Source organism: Hemicordylus capensis, chromosome 1 (genome assembly GCF_027244095.1).
Source record: "Hemicordylus capensis ecotype Gifberg chromosome 1, rHemCap1.1.pri, whole genome shotgun sequence".
Lineage (NCBI taxonomy): Eukaryota > Metazoa > Chordata > Lepidosauria > Squamata > Cordylidae > Hemicordylus > Hemicordylus capensis.
Genome location: NC_069657.1, coordinates 249,349,670 through 249,377,409, shown reverse-complemented (window position 1 = coordinate 249,377,409; position 27,740 = coordinate 249,349,670). Strand labels below are relative to the sequence as shown.

At 44.4% G+C, this 27,740-nt stretch overlaps 1 long non-coding RNA gene across 1 annotated transcript; it reads left to right on the top strand.

The window, feature by feature from the left end:
* Nucleotides 1-16,725: 16,725 nt before the first annotated feature.
* Nucleotides 16,726-25,271, top strand: LOC128345822 (uncharacterized). The gene is made up of 3 exons (XR_008316661.1): nucleotides 16,726-16,788; nucleotides 17,933-17,981; nucleotides 24,728-25,271. It is a non-coding gene; the product is annotated as an uncharacterized LOC128345822 (long non-coding RNA).
* Nucleotides 25,272-27,740: the final 2,469 nt, after the last annotated feature.

Genomic DNA, 27,740 nt, shown 5'->3' with positions numbered 1-27,740 from the left:
CTACTGGACCCGGCTCTGCTTTTGGAAGCTCAGGTGGAGGCGGTGGCCAGGGGTGCCTTTGCACGGCTTCGCCTAGTGCGCTAGCTGCGTCCCTTTCTTGAGAAGGTAGATCTGGCCCCATTTACCCATACCTTAGTCACGTTGCGGCTGGATTACTGTAATGCGCTCTACGTGGGGCTGCCCTTGAAGAATATCTGGAAACTGCAGCTAGTGCAAAACGCAGCAGTGAGGGTTTTATCCAGAGCTGCCCATTTGGAACACATCACCCCCATTTTGAAAGAGCTGCACTGGCTGCCGGTTCATTTCTGGGTCCAATTCAAGGTGCTGGTTTTGACCTTTAAAGCCCTTAATGGTTTGGGCCCGGGGTATTTGAGGGACTGCCTGCGCCCAAGGGTTGCTGCCCGCTTGATGAGGACATCTGAGGGGACCCTGCTCCGTGTGCCGACAATGAGAGAGGCCCGGCTGTCGTGCACTCGGGACAGGGCCTTCTCTGTTGCTGCTCCTAGACTCTGGAATGCTCTCCCGGTGGCCATTCGTTCCTCTGACTCCATCACGGCTTTTAGAAAGCTTGTAAAGACTTGGCTTTTTACCCAGGCTTTTACATAATCATTTTTACTGCTGCTTCTGTGTGTTTTTATCTGTTGTATTGTTTTTATGCCTGTTTTTATATGTTTTTATACTTTTTAGCTTGATGTTTTATTGTCTTTTTCTTGTATGTTTTAACTTTTGTAAACCACCTTGGGGTTGTCTTTTAATGAAAGGCGGTATATAAATGCAAAAATAAATAAATATGGGTAACCTCAACTTTTACATGATTGCTTCTACCTTCTTCATCAGTTTCTGCAACCACACTAGCTGGCCATCCCAGCTTTCATGAGTTGCTGATGGGTAGCTGCTATTAATTCAATCATGTTTTATCATGGTACACTGTTCTGTACAGATGGCCCTTGTCGCCTGTGGTTCCGGCAATTGCAGTTTCCCATATCTGTGGACAGGTCCCAGAGACCCAGTTTCTTTATCCGTTGTGCGAGAATAGGCTAAAATTTGCCTATTCAGGGTTGCGGAGTGGCCAGAAATGGCTTTCAGCATCACTTCCAGCTTCCATTATAGAGACCAGAGCCATTTTGAGGCTCTTTCTTAAAAATACACACACAAATTTTTTTGCTTTAAATTCGGCTGATTTTGGAATTTGGGGGGCATTTCTGGAGTCCTGCACCCCTGGCGACCAAGTTATATTCTTATTTCTCTTTCCTTTCCATTTTTAGGCTCTCCCCACCCGAGAACCTAACCCCACAATCCCCATAGAGTTAAGGTTTCATTTTGTCCTTACCTCCCCCACAAGCACTGCTGTCAGAATCGCTGGTGCGGGGCGGCTGTATACCCTCTTGCTGCCCCGGTCATTGTAATACCGGAAGTGGTTGGTTCATGTGTATGCATCATGCACGTGCACAGCCACTTCCGGTATTATGCTGACTGGGGTGGCCAGAGGGTATACAGCCGCCCGGCTCCAGCAATTTTGACACCAGAAGTGGCAGGGGAAATGTGGCAGGGGAGGAAAGGACACCCTCCCCATGCCTGAAAGCAACTCCCTCCCTGCCTCTGAACTGGCTTGAATGCCAGTCTTTCGAACCAGTTCAGCAGTATATGAATAGTCCGCCAAACCGGTTTGTGGACACCCCTAAACTAGGGATGTGTGAACTGGTTCAGGGGGTTCGGGGGTTGGTTTGGGGGTTCGAGTTAGAATGGAACCACCTTGGTCCGGCCAGACCGAATTGAACCCCCCTCCCCAGTTCATGAATTTTTATTTTTTAAAAAATTATTATTTTTTTAACCTGTAGCTCCTTCAGGGGGCTTCCAAAGGGCCACGGGGTGTGTGTGTGTGTGTGTGTGTTTCCACAAAGGTTCCTGCTCCCCACACTGGTTTCTTAATTCACTGCTGCGGCCCATCCCAGGCTGATTTTCTAGCCCTTTTGGGCCTGCAAAGATCAACATAGCAGCCATTTTGGAGGCCGCTGTGCATGCTCAAATGGCCTCTGTGAGGCCTGGCATAGCCTAGGGCCTCACAGGGACAATTTAAGCATGTACAGTGGCCATTTTCTTTTCGGTGGCTATTTTATTTTATTTATTTTATTTTTAAAATTATGGCCACTGCACATGCTCAAATGGTCCCTGCAAGGCCCTAGGCCTTGCCATGCCTTGCAGAGGCCATTTGAGCATGTCCGGTGGCCTCCAAAATGGCCACCGTGCTGATCTTTGCAGGCTCAAACGGGCCAGAAAATCAGCCCGGGACGGGCCATGGCGGTGAATTAAGAGGCCGGCAGGGGCCCTCTTAAAGGTGGGGGAAGGGGAAACCTTTGTGGACCCCGCACAGCCTTTAGGAACCCCCCTGTAGGGGCTACAGGTAATTTTTTTTAATGTTTATATTTTTAAAAATTCACCAACCATCCCCCCAACTGAACTGAACCGGGGGCGGTTTGGGGGGGTGCCAGACTGAACTGGCCCAGTCTGGTGACGGAACCGGCTGGCCCAGTTCAGTTCGAGTGCAGTTCACTGAAGAGTCTTCAGTTGGAGTTAACAGACAGTAAGGTCATTCATATATTTGAAAACTGTATCCTACCCAGGTTTGGGAGCTGTGTGTGCTGCCAGTTTCTACTGTGTGGGTGTAAACAACTAGGTAGGAGGAGGGAGAAGTCATTGTGTGGAAGGAAGAAAAAGCTACATCCCATTGTAGATTCCTCTATCATTATTTCTGTTACCTTTTGAAAATGAGTTTCCAAAAATGAATTTTTGAATATCAACTAGGGGAATATATAGTCAATAATAGGCTTTAGTGGGGAAAACTATTGAAATAATTATCCTGGAAAAGAGGTGATGATTCCTGCTGATTTATATGTGATACTGGACAAAATGCTTCATTATTTGCCTTCATAAAGGGATGAAATGAATAAAGACTGAAGTCTGAATCAGACCTGAAGCTTAATTGTGATTAAATGGTGGGTCAGAAAGAGATGTTCTCTTGTTAGTGGGAATAAATGAAACCTCACTTTGGAGCAATAAATGGAAGGGTTTTCTAGTGAGAACAACGTAGTTATAGTTCAAGTAAGCAGTAGAGTTAACCATACTCTTCCAGATGTAAGAATTAAAACAACAGCTGTTAAGACACCATCCCATTCTGAAAGACATTGCCAGGGATAATTAGGTTGGGAGTACGTTGGGTTCAAAACGTCACATTGCTGTTCTCACAGCAGAATACTAGTGGCAGCATTATCAGTGTAATGATAATTAATATGATATTGGCAGCTGTTACTTCCAATAAAATGGATGTGCACATAATGGAAATTTCAGCATTTGCCATGAAGGAGAAAAAAAGATGTGTAAAAACACAGTTACGAATTATGGAAGTCAGAGAAAATGTACATATATGCAAGTGATAGACAGTTGTAGGCACAATTATGTGTTTTTAAATATATAGTAGTAGTGATTAATAGCAACATTGGTGAGCTGAGAAGTCTGGTTTTAATTTCAGCAAAGTAATTAACTCAGGATGTGACCTTAGATAAGCATCTATCTTTCTCCGTCTTGTACACCACCTTGAGATTTAGGTGTTAGGTGGTCTATAAATATAATAAATCAATAAAATTTGGGGATAATATGATTGCCTACATTACAGGACACTGGTTTAAGGATTATTGAGGTAATGTATGGGATATGTGTTGAGCACTTAGGTGTTGAGCACTTAAGGGAAAAAAATATTGAAATACTAATCACTCCAGTTAGCTTCAAACAGGATGTTCCATGTGTGGATGCTCTGGGTGGACAAGCAGGAGAAAGGCTAGTTAGGACAGGGGGTCCTGTATGTTGGGGGATCCCCAAAGTATTCAAGAAAATAGTGGTTTTTAAAAAACTGTTGTCTCTCAAATACGTAAATATTAGAAGCAGAGAGAAACACACAGATACAAGCCCAGAGCACCAGCCAGACCTAGCAATAAGGCTGAAGGAAAGCAAGCAGACCACTCTAATCCAGGGCTGAAAAAGGGGAAACCAATGAACCTCGGAAGATAGGAACATAGGAAGCTGCCATATACCAAGTCAGACCATTGGTCCATCTAGCTCAGCATTGTCTACAGAGACTGGCAGTGAGTTCTCCAAGTTTGCAGGCAGGAGTCCCTTTCAGACCCATCTTAGGGATGTCAGGGAGGGAACTTGGAACCTTCTGCATGCAAACAGAAGAGTGGCCCCATTAGGGATGTGTACAAAACCGCTTTGCCCAGTTCAGTTTGTATTTGAACTGGGTTCGAACTGGGGTGGTTTGTTTCAGTTTTGGTTTTGCTCTAACCCCCATTAGGTTCAGTTCAAATTCAAACCCAGTTTGAACCAGTTCTAAAAGTTCTACATAGGATATAATGGGGACTCAAACTGACCCATTATACCCTATGTAGAGTACCTAGGGGTACAAAAGTGGGGTGGGTGGTAGGCACCCAGGGGTGCCTAAAAAGGGTGTCTAAACCCAGGGGTGCCTACCACCCACCAAACCCCAAGGCAATCAAAGACTCCTGCGATTATTTATGAATTTTTGAAGGGTTGTTTGTCCCCCCCCCCCCCCATTTTTGCATTCCTCCTATAGGGAATAATGGGGATTTGCGGCATCTCCACACCCCCTTTGGGGGTGACAGGGCACCCCAAAGTGGGTCTGGGGGCATGGCAGGGCTGGCCTCAACTCCCCCCAGGCACCCCTAAGTTGATAGGAATTATTGTTATTTATTTATGAATTTTTTAAAATTATTTTTTCCTCCATTGAAAGCATTGGTGAGCCTTTCATTCAGAAGAACACACTGTACTATGACCTTAGTTACTGTTAACTGAACTCAGTGTTCAGGAATACAGCAATTAAGGTCAGTAGGTGAAAGGTCTATCAATGCTTTCCTATGGAGCCTGAAATTAATTCTTTAAAAATTCCTAATTATAGAACAATAATTCCTATCAACTTGGGGGTGCCTGGGGGGAATTGAGGCCATACCTGCCATGCCACCAGACCCACTTTGGGGCACCCTGTCACCCCCCAAGGGGGGGGTTATTCAAATCCCCATTATTACCTATGAGAGGAATGCAAAAATTGAAAAGAACTTCAATCACAGAAATCTCTGATTGCCTTGGGGTTTGGTGGGTGGTAGCCCCCCCCCCACCGGGTGCCTACCACCCATGCCACTTTTGTGCCCCTAGCAGTTCACCTACCCACACACACAGTGACACAACTAAGAAGCCAACCAACTGGGAACCAAAAAACCAACACCGAAACATCTGCAAAGCCAAGGGGACTAAACCAAACAACACAACAGCACAGACTAGCTACACAACAACAGCCACAAACCAACAAGACCTAACTAGACAGTGCAAGGCAGTGAAACCAACCTGGCAGGAACGCAAACTGCAAAGAGGGGCTAGGCAAAAACAGCACACCAACACACTGATGAAGGAGAACTTAAACACGCACCTGGTTCTTCTCTGGGTTGTCTGCCCAGATGATTGCTGGCTTCTGCCAATAACAGGGAGGTAGCAGGGAGGTTGGGGGGCTGGGAGGCCCCTGAGCTTCCATTATGCACTACACGAATGCACAGTGCATTATGGGAAGCTTCCTGACGCTGGTTGAGAGGCTACTTGTGTGTAGGTGCTGCACAAAGCTATGCGGCACCAACACACAAGCATTTAGCCCTGTTTTTTGGCACCCTCACACCCCAAACCTGGGGTAAGTGACAGGTTCCCTAAGCAGGCTTGCCACCCCGCCAACACCCGGAGCTGTGCGGCTCCCCGGTGGTACACATGTGCACCGAAAACAGGGCTGGGCTTCCTTATTCCCATTCAAATGCAAACCAGGGTATTGGACCCTATTTTGCAAAGGGAAGAAGTAAAGCTTGCTTCTACCACAAGACCAGCTCTCCTCACCCTACTGTAAGCCCAACTCTTGCCTCTATGGGATCCTCAAAGTATGAGGGGGACTGCTCTCTCACACCTTGAGGAGTGCAGTCCTCACACCTTGCGGACTGCTCTCTCACACCTTGAGGAGTGCAGTTCAGCCAACGCCCTCTTGTCTATTGGCTCCACTCTGCCCAGTCACAGCTATAGCTTGAGCTCTTAAGGTGCTTTACCTAGATCACCTTGCTTGCCAGATCCATGGAAGAGTTTTTGTCAAGTGGCAGCTGTATCCTGACCCCACAGGGTGTGGTTGCCATCTAGGTCCCCTCGCCCACTGGATCCATGGAACCATCATGTATGTTTATCACATGGCAAACATTCAAGCTGCAAAGAAGATTACCTCCTCCCACAGTTTAAATGGTTCATAATGTGTCCGTAAGTTTTGGGCGGTATAAAAATATGTTGAATGAATGAATGAATGATCACAGGTGGATGGCCTCAAAGGAAGCATGCCAGTATTTTACTTTATTGTATTTCTTTAAAACATTTCTATCCCATCCCTTCAGCACACTGCTGCTTGGGATGGCTTACAATAAAAACAAAACAGAACAATTTAAAAAATACAATAATGATAATAATAAAATAAACATCTGTGTCTGAGGCAGGGCTGAGAGGAGGGCCTGCAGTGTGTTTTTGATGACTCTGGCAGATTCAGTAGGACTGTGTTCTGTAACACTCTCTCTCTCTCTCTCTCTCTCTCTCTCTCTCTCTCTTACACACACACACACACACACACACACACACACACACACACACACACACAACACACACACCCAGGGTAAATGGGATGGAAATGGAAATATTTTTATCTGTGGTAGCAGTGCATTGCTTTCTGTAGACTGCACACTTGGTTGTGCATTCAGGCGCCTTCCATTGGAAGTAATGCAGTGCAGATAGACTTACCACACTGGACACATCATGAACAATTCTGACAATGTTATTTTAGACACTAATTTTAACAGTTTCATTTTTATGCAGAATTCAGTAGAAATTCTCATATAATCCCTGCTGTGGGACCCCCGGAAGGGTCCACAGCAAAAGGACTACAGAAATAGAGGCTGACATGCAGATTAACAAAGTGCTGGTACAGTCAGCGACACTGTGTGCCCACTACAAGGCAGTGTGGCATAGTGGTTAGAGTGTTGGACTGGGGCCGAAGAGACCCAAGTTCAAATTCCCATTCAGCCCTGAAACAGGACTCTGGGCGTAACCTACCTCGCAAGGTGGTTCTGAGAATAAATTTAACCATTTACACCACTTTGGGCTCCTTGGAGGAAGAGCAGAATATAAATGTAAAAATAAAATAAAAAGGCAGGGGTGCATTTCATCAATCTCCTCTTTCCTCTGAAGCCAAGTGTGATTCCTGAAAATATATCCCTGAGGGACACAGCTGGTACAGTGAAAGGGGGATTGAAATAACCACTCCTTTCTCCTAGTGTTGCGCTGCTAACACTAGTACAGTGTTAGCTGCATAAGGGCTGCATCACTCTTGATGTTGGCCAGAGTTTTTGCACTTATGCTCCACTGAGGCTGGGAAACTCACAAAGTTCCGGAAGACAGATACTTTTGATCGACTGATTGATTAAGTGCTGTCAAGTTGGTGTTGAATCTTAGCGACCACATAGATAGATTCTCTCCAGTATGATCTGTCTTCAACTTGGCCTTTCAGGTCTCTCAGTGGTGCATTCATTGCTGTCGTAATCAAGTCCATCCACCTTGCTGCTGGTCATCGTCTTCTTCTCTTTCCTCAACTTTTCCCAGCATTATGGACTTCTTGAGGGAGCTGGATCTTCACATAATGTGTCCAAAATATGATAGTTTGAGCCTGGTCATTTGTGCCTCTGGATTGTTTGTTTGGATTGTTTTGTTCTATGATCCATTTGTTTGTTTTCCTGGCTGTTTTCCTGGCCTCAAAAGTCTTCTCCAGCACCAAAGTTCAAAAATGTCAATGTTTTTTCTATCTTGCTTCTTCAAAGTCCAGCTTTTGCATCCATAGAGTGTCACGGAAAAACCATTGTCCGAACAATTCTAATCTTTGTAGGTATAGACACGTCACAGCATCTAAATATCCTTTCCGAGGCCTTCATTGCAACTCTACCAAGTGCTAGTCTACGGCGTATTTTTTGTCTGCTGGATTCTTTACTGTTGATGGTTGATCCTAAAAGGCAGAAGCTATCCACCACTTCAATATCTTCATTATCAATTCTGAGGCTGGTTGATACTTTAACATTACATTAATTAGTAATGGTTTGTTCTAGTTAAGGTATTCAGGAAGCCAGTAGCTAGGGATGTGCGATAGTGATGTGCAAACAGGTTCGACTGTTCGGGGTTGAACCGAACCACCCCCAATTTGGTCCGACCCCAGACTGAACCCTTCCCCCCCTCAGCCGTTAAGGCTATGCAGAGGATGATTGTGCAGGCGCAGCGGCCTCCAAAATGGCCACCGTGCCAGAGAGGGAAGGCCCGAATGGGCTGAAGAGCCAGCCAAATGGGCCAGTTTGGGGGGAGGCAAGGCCGGGAAGGGAAGGGAAACCCCCACAGACCCCCCTGGAACCTAGAGCAAGTCCCCCGGAGAGGGTAAGTGTATGTGTATGTGTATGTGTGTGTGTGTGTGTGTGTATATATATACATATACATATATATATATATATATATATATATATATATATATATATATATATTCATGGAACCTCCCTGGACCGAACCAAATGGGGGGGGTGTCTAGGGGTGCTGGAATGAACTGGCCTGGTCCAACTAGGGGCCAGTTTGGACTCAAATCGAACCGGGCTGGCTGGTTCCGTTCACACACCTAATGTGCAACCGGACTGTTTAGCTGGTTCAGTTCAAATCAGGACCAGATTCAAACTGACCCACTGGGTCCTGTCTCAGGTACAGCCAAATCAGATCTGGTCTATCAAAATCAGATTCAGCCATCAAACCAGGCCTAACTGGTTCGGGGGTATACTTGTAAAGGGGAATCTGGTGAGGATTCCCCCTTATAAGTAAAGAGGGTATTCTCTATCCTAAAAGCTGGGGGGTGGGGAGCGAGAGGCTAGAGTAAGAACCTTTCGGAGGCTACTGTGGAAACAGCAGAGGCCACTGTGGATGCGGTGGAGAGACGTCTGATGCGGTTAGGGAAGGCAGGGGCACCTCCAAGCCCCCTCCCAGCCTCCCGAATGACAGCTCATGCCAAAACAGCAATTGTGCAGAGTTACTTAATAGGCTGGAGACAGTGATCACAGTGAGTTTTTGAGTGAGTAAAAATGTCTGGTTAATGGCAAATGTATGTTTTACCCTTAGTCCCCCTTTTTTCTGATTTTAGAAAGGTTGGTGTGCCATTGGATGTTTTCAAGATAATTTGTTTTAGCATTGCATATTATTGATTTATGGTGGCGGCCCTTTTTAGAATTAGTAATGCATGGTTTGATACATATTAATGTTTTACAAGTAAAGTTTTTTTCAACATTTTTCAGATAATTAAAAGATTATATAGCAGTGATTCATCCTTTGCATATGGAGGTTTTGTATATTTTCTATATATATTTATATTTTATAGCTTTTCCAGCCCTAGTCTCATGAACAGCCCTGTTCTCATGTTAATACAGTCTCATTTTAACACATTAATGTTAACAGCCATTTTATTTAAGTTTGCAGCTGTTTCAGAGATTATTTTATTTTTCTCTTCAGTGTGTTTTTTTCTTTTTCTTTATTGCTGCTGTTGTTACAACAAGAAAGCAAACTCTGGGTACCTAAAAATGAACAGTAAAAATATGATACAGGCATAATTACAAAAATATATATCATACAGGTTTGTTTCTCGGGGAACTGGAACTGGCTGCAGCTCCCTATTGGGTGAACACCCATTACTGTTGCCATGTAAATGTGTGAAGTAGCCTCAAGTGTAGCTTTCCATCAAATTCTGGCTGGGATGCTCATGATAGTCCAGTATCTCTGGACTCCTGGCTCTGCCCTCTTTGTGTGATGCACAGATGCTTTGCTATGCAGTGACAGCCCTACAGATTTCTCGCAACATATGTAGAGCAGAGAATGTACTGAGGGCTTTCTAAAAATGACAGCAGATTAACTTACGGGGCCCTTGTTGACCCACCTCCGTGCAAAAAACCATGCAAATGGGCCACCCTTGATCTAAAGAGTTACACTTGAAAACATTCAGCTTGACAGCAGTGAGTGGAGTTAGTCTCTGCAAATACCTCAGATGCTTCTGTCATGCCAAACCAGCCACCCCAACCCCTCCAGGCTCTGGTTTGTACAAGTTTCAAAACCAGCAGAGCAAAGATATCCGGAGTGGTTAAAGAGCAGACTATCTGGAAGCCACAAACCCTTGCTGAAAGTAATTCTGCCCGCTCCTTCATGTTTTTTCTTTACTGCCTAGGAAAATCTAGTTCTATTTGGCATCTCAGTTTTTCATCTCATTATATTGCTTCTTTAGATGCTGTCCTGGAGATGGGCTTCTTCTCAAGCCACTGAAGCAGTAATAACCTCTACACACTGTGGGAGTGGCATTAATCATGCTGTTTTGATTGCCTTGTGATCTACCAGGATCCAAATAGCTGTGTTTCCTTTTCTGCAGAGAGAGTTTATGAAATAGGTAGGTAGCTACCGAATACCAAGAAGCCAAGGCACAGCAGCGGAAGTCTGATCAATCCTCTTGACAGAAATGTTGGTTTCCCAGAAAGACTCAACCTATAGCCCCTTCTCATCTCCTAGCCCCCAGCTGTTTGTCAGTTTCTCATCCCCCTGATTCAGGCACCTTCTTGTTTCAGGTTCTGCAGGGAATGAGGGGAGAATTTGCTGCTGCATTTTGGCTCCCTACCACCGAATTCAGTAAGGTGGGAATGATCTTCTTTATATATAATTCTCTTAAACATACCAGTCGCTAATCCCATGTGTGGCAGCTGCTTGTGAAAGTTCACAAGCAGCTGCCAGATAGGATAGTGACAGCGACAGGGGAAGAAAATAGGGATGTTGGTCAGCAGCCACAGCAGCAGGATGTTGGTCAGCTGGCGGGTGGGAGCAGGAGGCGGTGGCCCAGCCCGGCTGCCAGGAGCAGGAGGCAGCAGCAGCCCAGCTTGGCCCGGCCGGCGGGAGAAAATGGCCGCTGCCGGGAGTTGGCGGTCGGGAGGAGGTAGCAGGCCGGCAGGCAGGAAGACCCAACACACTCCTGCCCTCATTGCTGGCTAGGGATTAGCCCTCACATAAGAGGGCCAGGCCACTGGGAAGGAACAGAGGCTCCATGACCTTTGGGTCTCCATTGGACTGCACTCTTATGAGGTAGGCCATCCAACTCTAGGGGACCCCACTGATTATTCTGGTATTTCTGGATAATAATAGAACTCATACTCCATACCTTTCTATCTCCACTCAACCATTCCAGGTTCTTAAAAAATCTGGGCCACTCCTTGTGTTCAGGCGGTCTTGAGTGGGCAGAGTAGGGAAACACTGGGGATAGATCATAGTCCTTATTCAAATGCCCCGAGCTGGGACTGGTGTTACAGTGTATGCAAATCAGCCACCGTGGGGCACCCACAGAATTAGAGTGATCCCTGGCAAGCCAGGTGGCTATGTAGGGAAAAAAAACCTAAAACCAGAGAGAGACCAGACTGCCAGAAGGAGTGCTTGGACTCTGGCTTCATGGCAGCTCCTGGGCCTGGGAAAGGTGTTGCTGGGGTACCCTGCCCTGGGGCTTGCAGGGATCTAGCAACTGGGCTGCATGGCAACAGCCCTCCAGCCTGCATGCCTGTCTTTATGGCCTGTCACTTTCACGAGAGAGCAGTCCTTGGGAGAAGGGAATGTACATCTGTTGCATGTTCTGTCATCATACCGGGCTTTTGAGCCCGTCCCTGACCAAACATCATCCAGGTTTAACCCAGGATGGTTCTTCTCGTGAGGTATGGACGAAGTATGGACTGCATGCTGCCTTCATACTTAAGGTTCCAGCAGCAAAACACACTACAAACCAAAGGTTCAGATCATGGTTGGGGATGGAAAACCTTGGGTTGGTTGGGTGACAAAACTGCAGTTTCACGCATTCAGACAACCACAAAATTGAACCTCTGGCATGGTTGCCTGCAGTTTGGTACTATGTCTGAACGCAGCCCATGTAACACTAGCTTATGCGGAAATAAATGTGCTAGTCTTTAAGGTGCCAGAAGAGTCTTTGTTATTTTCGCTTGGCACAGAGGCTCTTTGGACCACAGGGATTGAAGGGAGAACACAGAAGAAATTGCACAGACATGGGGAAATGCAATAAAGATTGACACATATAAACTTTGTACATTTATATTCACTTATATAAATGTGCAAAGATCTAATATGCAACCTATGCAACCAGGATCTATCCCAGGAACATCCACTCCTAACCCTGGCACCTTGCTGGTTGGCGGGGGGCAGAGTTGCATCCAGCCTCACAAGGGGCAGGAGGTGTCGAGCACCACTCAGAAGACACATGAGTGACCAATCAGCTGTGGGTGGGATGACCACTTATAAGCTGAACTCACCTGCAACTCCAGTAGTTCTCTTGCCTGTTCAGTTCTCAGTCATCTGTTTCTTTTGTTCCTACCTGATTGGCTGTTAGGGGGAATTGTTTCACCTACTTCTCACTGAGAATGCTCTAAGTTAGGAATGGTGGTCATAAAATAATGTAGTTCTGGTACCACTGGCAGGGGAGTGTGGGCATTGGGGGAGTAATTTACATTAAATGTGTTCAGTCGGAGGCACTATTAGGCTGTTCCTTCCCATGGAACAGGCTGTTAGGGTTATTTGCAGCCCCAAAATATCTGATAATTGAGGGGAGTTGTTTGGCTAACCCACTCAGAGCTTTGGGGCTTCAAGGATAGTGAGTTAGGCAATCCTACCCATGTGAAGGATGAAACTATGTGGCAGGGAAGAGGCTCTAGTGCTAGTGATCTCTTCTCTGAGCCAAGTTCCACCCAGCAATGTGGAAGGCAGTTGCCATCAGGAAAGGAAGCAACATAATGCTGTTGTGTCCCTTCCCTGGTTCATTACTGGGGAAAGATGGATGCACCCTGTGACTATAGGGCACAGCCACCCCCCTCCCCACCCCCAAAATAGTGCATTAGGAAAAGGATGAAACACATGGCATTGCTTCCTTTCCTGATGTGTTGCAGGGTGATACCAGGCCTCTTTGCAACATATTTTGCAAATTGCAAAATACAGCTACTCTCACGGTGGCCCTCTTTGCCTGTGCCATATTGCTTAATCACATCACCCAGTAGTTTTCATTTGCTCTAATTTTCCTACAGCCGGAAGCTTTTCCCACTCTGGATGGAACGTTTGCAATATGTCTTTTTACTGTGCCTGCAAAAAGTAGCATGTTTTTAACTTCTGAGAACTCATTCAAGGAGACAGCATCCTTTTTGTACATGGTGTTCACTGGGAGCGCCGCATATCCTGTATGCTTCGTTGGTAGCAGTTTAATGCTGTCATGGTTCTCCTGGGGCTTGTCCCATGTGGTTATAATTAACTTTTAATGTGTGCCTTCAGGGCAAAACACTTAAGGGGTTAACCAGTTTTCTCCAAAAGAATGAATAGTTAAATGCTAACATACGTTTATCAATATATGCCACCAATTTGGATTAAAATCACTAGTTTTCTTTCTTCCCTAGTAACATTCATTTCGCATTTAGCATCTTCAAAGTCAAGGGGCCATACATAACTCAGTGTGTGCATTCACAGGGCCCCAGGTTCAATCCTGGACATCTGTGGTTAAAAGGGTCTCACATAACGGGGCTGGAAAGGTCTTCTGCCTGACACCTTGGAGAACCAGTCATAGCAAACCACACTGGGTTAGGTAGACCAGTGGTCTGATGCTGTATATGGCAGCTTCCCTCCTATGTTCCTAAGTACTGGATTAAAGCTGTTCCATATATTGTTCCTGCCCTCATTGCACAGTATATTGTTCTGATAAAATTATAGACAACCATGTGTGTTGTAACAATGCCTATGTGTACAGGTATAAAACAGAATGAGAGAGCTAGTACAAAACTACAAAATAAAGTGACCATATATTGGGCATTATAATAGGATTATTACACTTCCATTCTCCATTCCCTCCCCACCCCTCCACATCTTTACATGCAGAATAACTATACCTTTATGTATGGCAGGGATTCTCAAGCTTGGTCCCCTAGATTCTTTTGGATTACAACTCCCATTATCCACAACATTGTGGCTGGGGGTGATGGAAGTTGTGTCCAACAACATCTGGGGTGGTGGTGTCATGTTTGAGAACCCCTGATGTATGAAATGCTCTGCATGTGTGGCTCTGTGTTGGGTTTTCATAAGAACATAAGAACAGCCCTGCTGGATCAGGCCCTAGGCCCATCTAGTCCAGCATCCTGTTTCACACAGTGACCCACCAGATGCTGCTAGAAGCCTACAGGCAGGAGGGCATGCACTCTCTTGTGCTGTGACTCCCCTGAAACTGGTACTCAGAGGCATCCTGCCTTTGAGGCTGGAGGTGGCCTATAGCCCTCCGACTAGTAACCATTGATAGACTTCTCCTCCATGAAGTTATCCAAACCCTCTTAAAGCCATCCAGCTTGTTGGCTGTCACCACATCTTGTGGCAGAGAATCCCACAAGTTGATTTCCTGATGCATTCAGCACTATCTTCTTGTATTGTGATGTGGTGCCAAATATCACATCCTCCTGCATGATGCAGAGGGCCCTGTGACATTCACTCGAGCCACCACCTCACCCCTTGGGTGTAGCAAGGAGAAGATCCCAAACCTCTTACTGCTGTATCACAAAAAGCCATCAATCATGGCCATCCCACCCACACCCCATTACCTGGAGCAGATGGCGCTGACTGCCAGAGCTGAAGAGGATGTGCATAGGCATGGGGAGGCTCTGGTAGGAAGAGACAAAATTTCTGGGTTTTTTGTGCTCATAGGGGAAGGAAATGACTAGGAAGGAAACTCCAAAGGATCAAGGGAGATCACTTCCAACTCTGGCATCTGGAGAATGGACAAACCCATTCAAATTCGGAGAACAAGTCTATCAATGGCTTCTAGTCATGACGACTGCCTACTGTTTCCAGCTTAAGTGCCTCTGAACAGCAGACTTTGGGATGGAGTGATGAGAGAGGGGTTTTGCCTCCTTTTGCTTTCTAGAGGCATCTTGCTGGCCGTTGTAGCAATAGGAAACAGGACTAGAGTGGCCTGCGGTTTGATGCAGTGGAACTCTTTTTATGCTTTTATCACCTTCTGAGCTATGTGAGATTAGGGGAGGGCAGCCATCTGTTACGAAGCATGGGAGAGAAAGAGATCCCATGCCTGGGCCTGGAAAGTTAGGCTAGTGAAAGAACCTGGGTATTGTTGCATCTGGGGTAGTTGCCCTGTCCCTTGCTGTAGTGGCGATTGCTTGCCTCAAGACACTCCCACACCCGCCCTCCCATTAAAATACAAAGCTTTATCCCGTGCTCTAGAAAAAACAATGGCTTCTACTACCCACCAGGAGGTCAAGTGGATCACATTGATATCCCACTTTCTTCGAGTACGAAACTCAAGGCAGCATACATGGGGTTCCCAGGCAATCACTCAGCCAGGCACTGATCAGTCCAGGGCCCTGCTTAGTTTAATCAAGTTTAATGTGGTTTGATATAGCAGAACTCTTTTTATGTCCTTATCAACTTTTGAGGTGATAAGGACACTGATCAGACCAGGGTCCTGATCAGCTTAGTTTGAGCAAGTTTAAGGACACCTTGATTAAACATCTAGCCATGATGAGTAGTTTAATCAAGCAATAAGGACACCTTAATCAAGGTGGTATTATAAGGTGTCAACAGACCATTTCTAAATCATGCCATCTGGACTCTGCTCTTTTGGCTCAACTAACCACATGGATTGAGCCATGTGTGGCTGGTGGCTACGCATATGTATCTTTGTCTGCTTCCTTCCCCTCCTTTCAATTTACTTATAGATTAATACTATATGACAATGTTTGATGGGCAAACATTTAATGAAAGCTGACAGCCCTCAAGGTGGCCAGGTGGCCCTGGAAAGAAATGGCCAATATACGGTCAGTGGGAACACTGTTTTCTAAAGGAACAGATAAGTTGTAAGGAAAAGCTGCAAAAGTGAAGAGCCAGTCTAAGGGTCACTCTCATGATTGGAACTGGGATCCCTGTGGTGATTTCCACACATCCTGGTTTCATCATTGATATGAGTAGAACTCACCATATCAGTGCTGCTGACCACGTGGCGAGTCTCTGTATCCACAATCCTTATCAATAGTTGAGAAACTCACCTGAAGATGAACAGGATTCATACGGTGAGTTCTGCTAAATGACTGGGGAGGAGGAGAAGGAACTCATGACTGCGGTGTCGATTCCTTTGGCAAGCAAAACATCTAAATTGTATTCTAAATTGTGAAATTTGATTAGGATTGCATGTGACTGGTGCTTTGATTCAGAGTGCACTTGCAAAACATCTTCAGTGGGCTGGCTAAAATGATAGGATTTGAAATATTCATCTTTCACAGGGAAAAAGGCCAAGGTGGGCCAAAAATGAACAGCGGGAACTTGAAAGTGTGTGTGTGTGTGTGTTTGTGTGCGTGTGCGTGTGCGTGGCGTACGCATGGCTAATCCCATGCATGGCAGCTCTCATGAGAGTTCGTGAGCAGAAGCACTGTGGTGATTGGGCAGTGAGGATTCCATATGCAGATAGGGAGGAGGAGCCTGTGATGGTTAAGGTCAGTTGGAATGCAACTGTTACTGTTCAGAAGATGTTCTTGATTGTAGAGGAGAGGAATCTATAAGAAAACGACAACGATGGGGGTGGGCAGGAGGGAAGAAGAAGATGGCTGGCAGCAGTGGGCAGGGGTGGGAAAAGGAAGAAGACGGCTGGTGGGAGGGGCAGGCAGGGAAAGAAGGTGGTGAGCGAGCAGGCAAAAAAGCGGCAGAGGCGGGTGGGGGGAGAATGCGGTGGCTGGTGAACTAGAGGCGCAGATGCTCTGTTCCCGGCCCAGCTAGTATTGTTTAAACCTGTTGCTATAGAATTGCTTTTGGGGGATGCATTTATTTTAAATGTATATATTGCACCTCCTCTTGGTTCAGGATGGTTTACAGATGCCGCAAAACAATATAAAATTTTAATTGAACAATAAACAGTAGAACTCTGTCACAGACAACAACGTTTTAGAGACAGAAAATACAACTCAGGACAACGTCCCTTTCTGAAGGCCACCTTAAATAAATGGGTCTTGCTTGCAGCGCTTTCAAGTAGACGTAAGATAGGAACTCGTCTGACCTCCATGAGAAGGCCATTCCAGAGCCTTAAGAGCAACTACAGTAAAGCTCTGCTCTTAACTGTTTTAACTGTCTGTTATTGGACTTCATATAATGGAGGTAAACAGTCTGATCAGACAACCTTAAGTACTGTGTAGGCTCCTACAGGGAGATGATGAATTTTAACATCTTGCTCCTTTTTTGTAGAAGAGGCCCTAGTCCTTCAAAGGGGGTTGGTTGCACAACAGCTTTGCTCAATGATATGCAGTGATGTTCAGCTCCGTTTTGTAACTATCTTAAGAATCAATCATTCAATCAATCTATCTATGTATTTGTTTACCACCAGTTTTAACAAGACATTTGATTCAAAAATTGGGTAGTTAAAAGATTTTTTTTAAAAACAATTGAAATTTTCTATGGGACACTAAAACCAGAAATATTATCTCAGAATAATTCAGATTGTATCAGCTTGTCACCTACTTTGATGGCAGAAACTAAAAAGCTGGTTACTTTCCTTGAGTCATGGGTCCTGGAATCAATTACCTTAAGTAAATAACTGTTGTTATTTGTATTCATAAAATTCATTTTCAAAACTAAACATGGGTCAATATTATAGTTCACTTACTGTAACTGCCCCATTTTTCAAGTGCACCCGGCACATAATTACACGATTGATTTGTTGTTTCTTTTGCAGTTCTTTCAGGGCCTTAGGCACAGACAGAAAAAGAGATGTCCATCTTCAGGTAAGACAGACCTGGAATTTCTAGGAATCAGTGGCGCCTTTAAGAACAGACCTTTGGACCCAATTCTGAGCTCCAGGCTCTTTCTTCATGTATGTGGGAGTGGGGTGGGGAGTGGGGTGGCTGGCAGTGCTGCCAGGAATCTCTTCTTCCTTCTCCCACAGCATTCCAGTGGTTTGGAGAAGTTAGCATGCTGGCCCATTAAACAAGTGTTAGGGTGGAGTACACTCATAACGTGTGTGTGTGTGTGTGTGTGTGTGTGTGTGTGTGTGTGTGTGTGTGAGAGAGAGAGAGAGAGAGAGAGAGAGAGAGAGAGAGAGAGAGAGAGATGTGGGGAGGTGCCCCATTCTCATGTAACATGGAACATGACTCTGCTCCCCAATTCCCCCTCTCTCCTGTCTGAATTTGGATGTAACAGAGAGCACCCTCTCTGCAGTCAACGATTCTGTAGGGGGAACTGGCTGCATGGGCTTCCTTCTCGACTGAAGGACAGCCCCCGCAGTCAGTCACAGCTGGAGCGAGGGAGGAGCTCCTTCCCTCAACTCTGGTTGCCAAAGAATGAAACTGTGGTGCTGCATTTGGACGTAACACTGGCACCGCAAAACCAGAGGTACAGGCGGTGAGACTTACTTCAAACTGAAGGTACAAATTGGAGGGAAACCACAGGTCCATTTTCCATCCAAACTGCGGTTGCACGCATTGGGATGATAAAAAATTTCAACCGGAGGCCCCTTCAACTCCAGTTTGATGTGACATGCAAATGTGGCGGGGGGGGAGGGAGGGAGGGAAGAGAGAGAGAATGCCTCACATACTTCTAAGGTTTCTCAAGCCTCAGATTTGCAGATCCTTTCTTTATCCCTTTCTTTCTTCCTCGCCCTTTCTGCCCTTTTCTTTTCTCCTTTGCCTCCCCTATCCTTCCCCCTTCCCCTTCTGCCCCTTTCTTTCTACCTTGCCTCCCTCTTTCTTTCTGCCTCCCATTTCTGTCCCTCTTTCTTTTATTTTCTTTTTCTCTCACACACTTTCTTTCACCTGTCTCTCCCCCCTTTCCTTCCTTCATTTGTTTTTCCATGTATGAACGCTTAGCAGGGAAATTGCCCTAGAATAATTTATGTGCTCTACATATAACATAGTTTTTTCCTCTCCTTTAAAAAAACAACAAAAAACTGTTTATGTGGGGCCCTGTAAAGCCATGAGGTCCAGACTCTGCAATAACCTAGCTGCACCACTGCTGGGAATGATGCATTTCTGACTGGGATGTGTGAGAATGATACATTTTCTCTCACACACAGCCTATGGGCTCATCAGAACCCTTTATCTCCCTCTTTCTTTCCCATTGTCTCTCAGTTAGACATGTACACAAAATGCAAGCCACCATCTGCTATAGGAATCCTATACAGTGGTCCCTCGACTTACGAAGTTAATCCGTTCCGAATGCACATTCGTAGGTCGAAAAGTTCGTAAGTTGAAAAGCGGTTTCCCATAGGAATGCATTGGAAACGGATTAATTCGTTCCGGAGCCTAGGAAAAAGACCCAGACACCCAGTTTTATGTGCAAAACTCTTTATCAAGTGCACTTTAAAGGCATGCAAAATGCAAACTCCGCAAACTCTGCAAACTCCTGCGGAGCATTGCTCGCCATGGGGCAACGACCACATTATCAAAATTCGTAAGTCGAGGAAACCGCATCTAAAATTCGTAAGTCGAGGAAACCGCATCTAAAACCGCCAACAGTTTTCCGTTCGGATGTCGAAAAATTCGTAAGCGTGCGGCCACTTTTTCCTTTCGTAAGTCGAAAAATTCGGATGTCGAGTAGTTCGTAAGTTGAGGGACCACTGTATATGCAATTCTCATATAGGGAGAATGTTTGTACTTCTGAAGCATGCACATCCTCTGTTTTTATAAATAATATTTGCTTGAGGTTTATAATTCTTTAGAAATTGAGGTCATTCCTATATATTAGAACTGTTGTAACTGTTGTTTAAGTATGCTCAAATTGATTAAAACATGAAATGTGATTATATGAAAAACCTACACCCATTTATGACAAGTAACTGAAAAGCTGAATTTGGGGAAAGAGAACTAATATTGTCATGTAATGTGTTTATCACAGAGTATTGTTAACATTAGATACATAGTTAATAACAATGATTTTGATTTAGAATCCAGAAATATTCGAAACTGGGTCACTTTTAAATTTTCTTTTTAAAAAAGGAGGGGGGCCTGCTGAAATAGAAATATTTTCTATTTTTAAGAAGTAAAATAATTGAATTTGAATTTCTGAAGCCTTTGAACAAAGTGTAACAGGTGCTGTCAGAATTTGAGAATGCCAGAAATATTTGTCTAATTCTAGTCAAACATGCATACATGGTGCACATTTGGGGTTCAACGTTGGGCACACCTACATCCCATTGAAATCAATGGGACTAACATATACAGTGAAATGCTTGTGCCATTTGTTTCAGTTGCACTGGGGTATGCTCCCCCACTTTTTTGCTGATTAAATCTGAGATCAAAAAATGTTTGCAATGGCAAGTTCCTTCCAGCTGCACCTGGACTGAAATATGTGATTATTTTAAGTGGCATCACACAGACCTATTGAGAACTTTGCATAGGCTATTTATTTTTTCTCTTGAATGAAGTGTACTTTCAGGATTTATGCAACTTCTGATTGCTACAATAGATCTGTCAGCAACATCTTCAAAACCTATTTTCCTCTTTTCCAATCTGTTAAATTTAAGTGCACAGGCAAAGGAATCTGAATGAATAAATAATGCAGCACAAGAATACCTCTCAGGCAGCATAAAAATGTCCTTTTCAAAAGTACCATGAACTGTTGGCCCCATTTTGTTTTATGCTGACTTGACAAAAGGGTCTGGGACTGGTATTCGCATGGGTTGGTGGATATTAAGAACTTATTAACATAAGAGAATGTTCATTCTTCCAGTTCAGCATCTTGCTTCCCTGAGTGGCTAGCCAGAGGCTGGAGAGGCAAGCAGAAATAAAGTCAATAGTCCTCTACCCCTAACTGGTATCCAGTGGTATACTGCCTCTGAACATGGAGGTTCTATATAACCATCATTACTAGTAGCCATTGGAAGACAAAGATTAATTATGCACTAGCTGACCCCGCACAGAGCATCTGTGTGCTCTTTGGGGCCGGCAGTTACCTCTTCCCCCCACCTTCTGCACCAGTCTCCGCTTCCGGGCCCAGCCACCTCTCCTCCCCACTGCCACTTCTGCCCCCCCAATTGTCTTTTCCCCCTCCTGGGCCTTACCTCCGTGACCGGGCCTGCCGCTGCCGCTTGCCTCCACGGCCATGTCAGGCCCACCACCACCACTGGCCTCTGTGGCTGGGCTGGGCCAGGCCCGCCGCCTCCACTTGCCTCTGCAGCCGGGCTGGGCCCACCGCCACCACTTGCCTCCATGGCCAGGCCGGGCCTGCTGCCACCGCTGGCCTCCGTGGCCAGGCTGGGCCTGCCACCGCTGGCATCCACGGCCGGGCCCACCACTGCCATGGTGACCAATCATCCTGGGTGCACCTCAGCCAATCAGGTGCAATTGTCACAGAGCCAATCAGCTGGGCGCTGGAATGCACATTCCAAGGCACACCCAGGAGAATTATATATAGAGAGATGAGGTAGCACTTACTTTTGTCTGTCCTGAATCTTATGCTAATAAAATCATTTAATTTATGTAAACTGCCTCGAGTCTAAGGAAGTCAGGCAGTCAATAAATTTGCTGAATGAATGAATGAAATGAAATGAAATGAAATGAAATAAAATAAAATAATTCATTGGGTGACCCTGAGTTCTACTGTTATTGGAGAGAGAAAACAAATGTTCTCTCCATCCAGTTCCCCGCAGCACTCAATTTTAAAAACCTCTGTCATTTCTCTCCCCTCCTCTCTTAGGCATCCTTTTTCTAAGTCAGCCTCCAAAATGTTTTAGTCTTTCCTTGTAATGAAGGTGTTTTAGACCCCTGGCCATTTTGGTTGCCCTTTTCTGCACCTTTCCCAATTGTATCCTTTTTGGGATGAGATGAGCAGAACGACACTGCACACAGTATTCCGAAAGCAGCCATGCAATAGATTTATATAAGGGAATTACAATATTTGCCATTTTAAATCCCTTTCCTAGTAATCCCTAGAACATAGTTCAATATTTTTTTACTTCTGCTGTACACTGATGTGAATATTCATTTAGGTAGCCACCATGACCCAATGGTCTCTTTCCTGATCAGTGGCCACCAGTTCAGACCCCCTTCAGTATATATGTGAAGTTGGCGGGGGGTGGGGGGGAATTGCTCTAAAGTACATCACTTTGCAATTAATTACACAGAACTTCATTTGTCATTTTTCTGCCCAATCATCCAGTTTGGAAAGATCCTTTTCAAGCTCTTTGCAGTCGCTTGCATTTTCGCTACTTCCTTACTAATTCTTAACTCAGAACATTTATTAACAAAATAAATAGCATTGGCTCCAGTACAGATCCCAACATACATCTCATTTTTTAAACATCTCTTCATTGTGAAAACTACCCATTTTCACAATCTCTCTGCTATCAGTTATTTAATCAGCTACTGATCCATAAGAAAACCAGCATGCCTGCTAAGTTTATTCAGAAATTTTTGATGAGGGACTTTGTCAAAATTAGGGATGTGTACAGACTGGGTGACACATTTTGGTCCAAATTCAAATCAAATTCAGACTGAACCATGGGTCCCTGAATTGGTTTGGTCAAACCTACTGGCTCGGCCAGTTAGGCCAATGAACTGGCTCAAACCAGTCCAGAGCAATCTAACAGCTCAAACTAGCCCAGTTCATGGTGGACTGGTTTGATCATGAACCGGTTCTGCATATCCCTAGTTAAAATCTATCTGAAAGTCTAAGTATCCAATATTTTGTATCCAATAGTAAGGTGAAGGAAAACGTTAAATGCTATTTATTTCTTTGAGGAAGTCTGCATAAGCATCCCAACATTGTAAACTATACAATATGAAACAATGTGAACCCTCAATGTCTTCCTTTTAAAGGTCTGCTATAATGACTGTGATCTTCAAGTAGCCTCCTCATTAAGTTCTCTCAAGTTAGAGGACCCACAAGAAGGTATTCTTGGTACCTACTCCCCACATTAAAGCTCAACTGCTAAAAACAAATAAGGAAACTGAAATAAAGGCAACTCTACTGCCACAGCTTCCCAGAGATTGCACTGTATCTTATAATAGTTGTTAAGCTATTGCAGCGCAAAAAACCCGTTTTTGAAGCTCTCAGGTTTCTAAATTAGGTTAGAGGGCTGCACAGGGTGAGGCCAGCAAGCCATATTTCAGTGTAGCACAGAGAGCACCCTTTTACCTAAATGTCTCAATCGCACTTGATCTTAGTACCCACTTTTACTCTGCTTAGTCAAGAGAACTTGACTCTTTGCTCAAAGCAGGTCAATAGTACAGGTTATGCTGGCAGTGTGCCTTCAGGTCTAAGCTATCAAGACAGGCCGAAACTAGGACGTGCATGTGCCTGGCTAAGGAGGGATGCCAGGCTATTCAAAGGCAACTCACTGACGGATCTCCTCATTTAAAAGAGATAATGGTGAAGCATTTTGGGGAGCAATGCAGATAAAGTGGCACGTTTCTCAAACTCATCATGAATTAACAACTTGGCTGGCAAGGACTCAGTGCAGAGGCTCATAAAAACTATAGATGTGTAATTTTTCCACACCTGGTTTTAAGATAGTCAACCAAGCTCAATCCTATTCACCATGAACATCGCATTTATATGACGTACAGCTATTTTCCTGCAACGGACTTGCAACGTTGTAGCACTATAACGCAAAGATAAAACCCCAAAGAAGGCATCAGAAATGTGAATGTCACCTTGCTGTCAGCGCAGGAACAGTGGTGTCACAACACAGGAAGTACAGAAGCACACTTTGCAGATCCGTACTGACACTGTTGTAAGGTTTAATCTGGAAAGTGCTTGGGTGGCTTTGAGCAAGCTCACATTTGCAGTTTCAGCCTTTCATTTGCAAGAGTTCACAAATACTCTCACCAGCTTACCACGAGTGGGCACGTCTTTTAATTTGATAAAGGCATCAAGGTTGGTTTCTGGTCTTCTCCTAAGCTTAGTGAAGGCAGGGCTTTCCCTAACACCACCCTGACTTTGGAGACACACAGAAAGTAGCAAGGCTTCTTGCTGCTTTCTAGCCCCTCTGAAGTAGTGCAAGGAAAGGGAGATCTCCCAGGGTAGGAACTCTCCCTGCCCTAACACTGATTTGAGGGTTACATGGGAAGCAGTCTCACTGCTTTTGAGTATTGCCCAAATCAGTCTGACATCAGGGGGGAAAAACCCTGCCCTTTGAGTGCTTTCCCTGACAATACATTGAGCCTTGGAAGACACTCAGAAAGCACTTGGACCTCACAGCTTTCTGGGTGTCCCTGAGGCTCAGTATGAGAAAGACAAGCCCTCTTCTCAGCTCAGAGGGAGGGAGGAGGACAGAGGTGGTTCACCCTCCCAGCTGTGATGGGCTTTGAGCTCAGTCTGATGAATCAGCCCCTCCCTCAAGTAGAGGGTCAGTTGACTAAGGCCATAGCTTACACAAATTTTGGCTGGCAATCAAGGCTGGCAATCATCCTGCTTATCTATGCTATAGGGATGGCACCAAGCTTATAGGGTTGCTGCAAAGATAACTAACATATGAGAGACACTTTAAATAATAATGTGCTATGAAAATGTAACTTTTTTCTTCTTATTTCAGAAGGTTAACTGGGGACAATTCTCTGGACTTTGGATATTATGCTGTACATTCAGGAACTGAACTGAACTCTAAAGCATCACTATTTATTGGAATATGTTGCTGTAAAATTATTTAGTGTGTAGAGAAGCTTTGGATCACTTTTTATTCACATTAGATTCTTTTTGACTGCACTGATATTTCTCTACACTTCAGTGCCTTTAACTTAAGTAGTTGGTACAGAAACCAATTTACATCCAAGAAAAGACATTAGCAAAAAGATGGAGACCAATGGTTTTGTGTTCGAGTCAGTGCACATAGCTGAAACTAATTTATTTCTGTGATGGGACATGCTGTCAGCCAAGACACATGTACTATATTTATAGTATGTTTATTCAAAGCAGCAGTCACAGCAGAAATGAAATCATTTAGCCATTGCAGAACCAACAGGCTTCAAATACAGCTTTCACACATTTCATTTTGCTTAGTTTCTAATCAATACTGAGAACAATATTCTTCAACCAGAGAATTTGCTGTAATTAAAATGGGAGGTGCTCTGCTCTGCAAAGTTGTGACTCAAACTGGAATATTTATTTCCTTTGATTATTCAAATTAGCATATTTTGAGACATTTATCTTCAAATCTCTTTTGGCAATTTGGACACTTCTTGTTTACTTGGATTGTCACGGGAGTTCTCTTTCTACTTCTGGGTTGCTCTGTATGCAATACATCAGCCACAAACTCATGAATACAAATATAGGCATTTAAAAAGTATATAGGTAACATCATAACAAACAGCTCCACAAATTTTGTATGCAAAACATATAATTAAAAACAACATCTGTTTAAATTCATTCAGTGCAACTTAATGAAATTCACAGTATATATTCAAATAACACTCCCCTCACCAGATCTAATATGATCAAATCTGGCTCCAGCCACCTGTGAGGAGAAAAGCAAAGAAGAGTAGTTGATGCCAAAGTGGGATTCATATCATACACTTTATTGAGTTGTAGATCTCTTAAACAGGATTAAAATGGCCTAGGCATGCTGTGAGATGATAACCTACGACGATGAAGACGACAACGAATATTTATATACCGCTCTTCAACAAAATTCTCAAAGCAGTTTACATAGAAAAATAAATAATACATAAATAAGATGGTCCCCAAAGGGCTCACAATCCAACAAGAAACATAAGGTAGACACCAGCAACCGCCACTGGAGGCATGCTGTGCTGGGGCTGGATAGGGCCAGTTGCTCTCCCCCTTCTAAATATAAGAGAATCACCACTTTAGAAGATGTCTCTTTGCTCAGTTTTCAGGGGTTAACCTATAAGAAACTAAGCTAGGCGAGATCCTGTTGCATAGCAAGGAGTAATGTGCTGATCCAATAGGTGTCTTGCCAGTCTTGCTAGATAGTCTTCTCTAACAATATGAACACAGGAAGCTGCTTTATACTGAGTCAAATCAGTGGTCCATCTAGTTCAGTATTGTCTACAATGACTGGCAGTGGGTCTCCCATGCTCCAGACATGGGCCTTTCCCTGTCCTCCTTGCAGATGCCAGAGACAGAATCTGAAACCTTCTGCATGCAAAATGTGTATTATTTTGCATGTTCACAATGGTTCACTGTCACTGAACTATGGCTCTTTTCCAATCCTCTGCAGTTCATTTATGATCTATACCATCCACTCAGCTTGGTCTGGGTGAAGTGAAGTCCTAATAAGGTTGTGACTTACAACATCTTGGAACTCTTATCTGACACTCGATGAGTTGCAAGCAATTGTTCGAGAGCTACCATGATGGCAGCTGATATTAGGGCAGGAACAATGGTTACTTCAAGGTATTTTGAGTAAAAGTCCACAGCAATTAAAAACAATCTTCTGAAAAGGGCACAAAAATTCAATGTGGATGTGACCTTTGTGGTCATTTCCCATTGAATACTGGTGTCTTTGATGGGTTTTAGTGGGGAGCTTTTCAGCTGGTGTATTCTCTCACAACCATTTCTATGTCATTGTCCCCCTCTGACCAGTACACATAGCTTCTGGCTGGCACTTTCATCCACACAATGTCTGGGTGTGCTGTATGTACTGTTGACAGTATGATCTGGTGTCTTGCTTCTGGAATTAGTACATTATAGGGATGTGCACAAATCGATTTGTTGGATTCAATTTGTGCCCCAAACAAATCACCCCTGATTTGTTTTGTGTCCAAATCTACCCCCCATTCAATTTGTATTTGCTTCAATTCAATTTGGATTCATACTGATTTGGACCACTTAACAAGGTCCTAGGGGCACCAAATTTGGGTGGTGGGTAAGCCCCATGGCCGTCCCCTACCACCCACATTTCAAGGTGGTTGGACATTTGGTCCATTTTTTTTTAGTTTTTACTGATTTTGAACATTTCTGCCATAGGAAACAATGGGGATTTGAAGTTGCCATATCCTAACCCTAAGATGGACCCTCAGCTCTCATTTTTTAAAAATAATCTAAGCTCTAGCCCTTGCAGAAGTGGAGTTATGGAGCAAAATGTGCGGTCATTATTTTTCAAGTGTTTGGATTCTTTGGTGTATAATAACTTTTACTCATAATGAATCCCTATGAGGAGTCATTGCACACTTTCATTTCTTCTGTTCATTTTGACTGTCACTAGACAGTGCCAACTGTCAACTGCCATGTGCCATGTGTTTTGTCTCCAAATCACCCGAATCAGCTAGATTCGGGTACATATCGATTTGTACCTGAATCAATTTGCACAGCCTAGTACATGATCTCTCCATAGGAGACAACCTTTATGAGCAGACAGGTCCTACAAACAAGATGAACATGGTCTGAATTTTTCAGTCAATTTACCATTATGCCATCCCCCACTGCACATAGCTGAGCACACATTCCCAAACTCAGCTGAACTCAAGTAAGCAATGGATGAGTTCTGCTGTGATTCATATCCTTATCTTTCAGAAAGATATGATCAGATAGTCTTATTTAAAACAGTCTTATTCTAGTGTAGGATCTTTTGCAGTCATCTTTGCTAT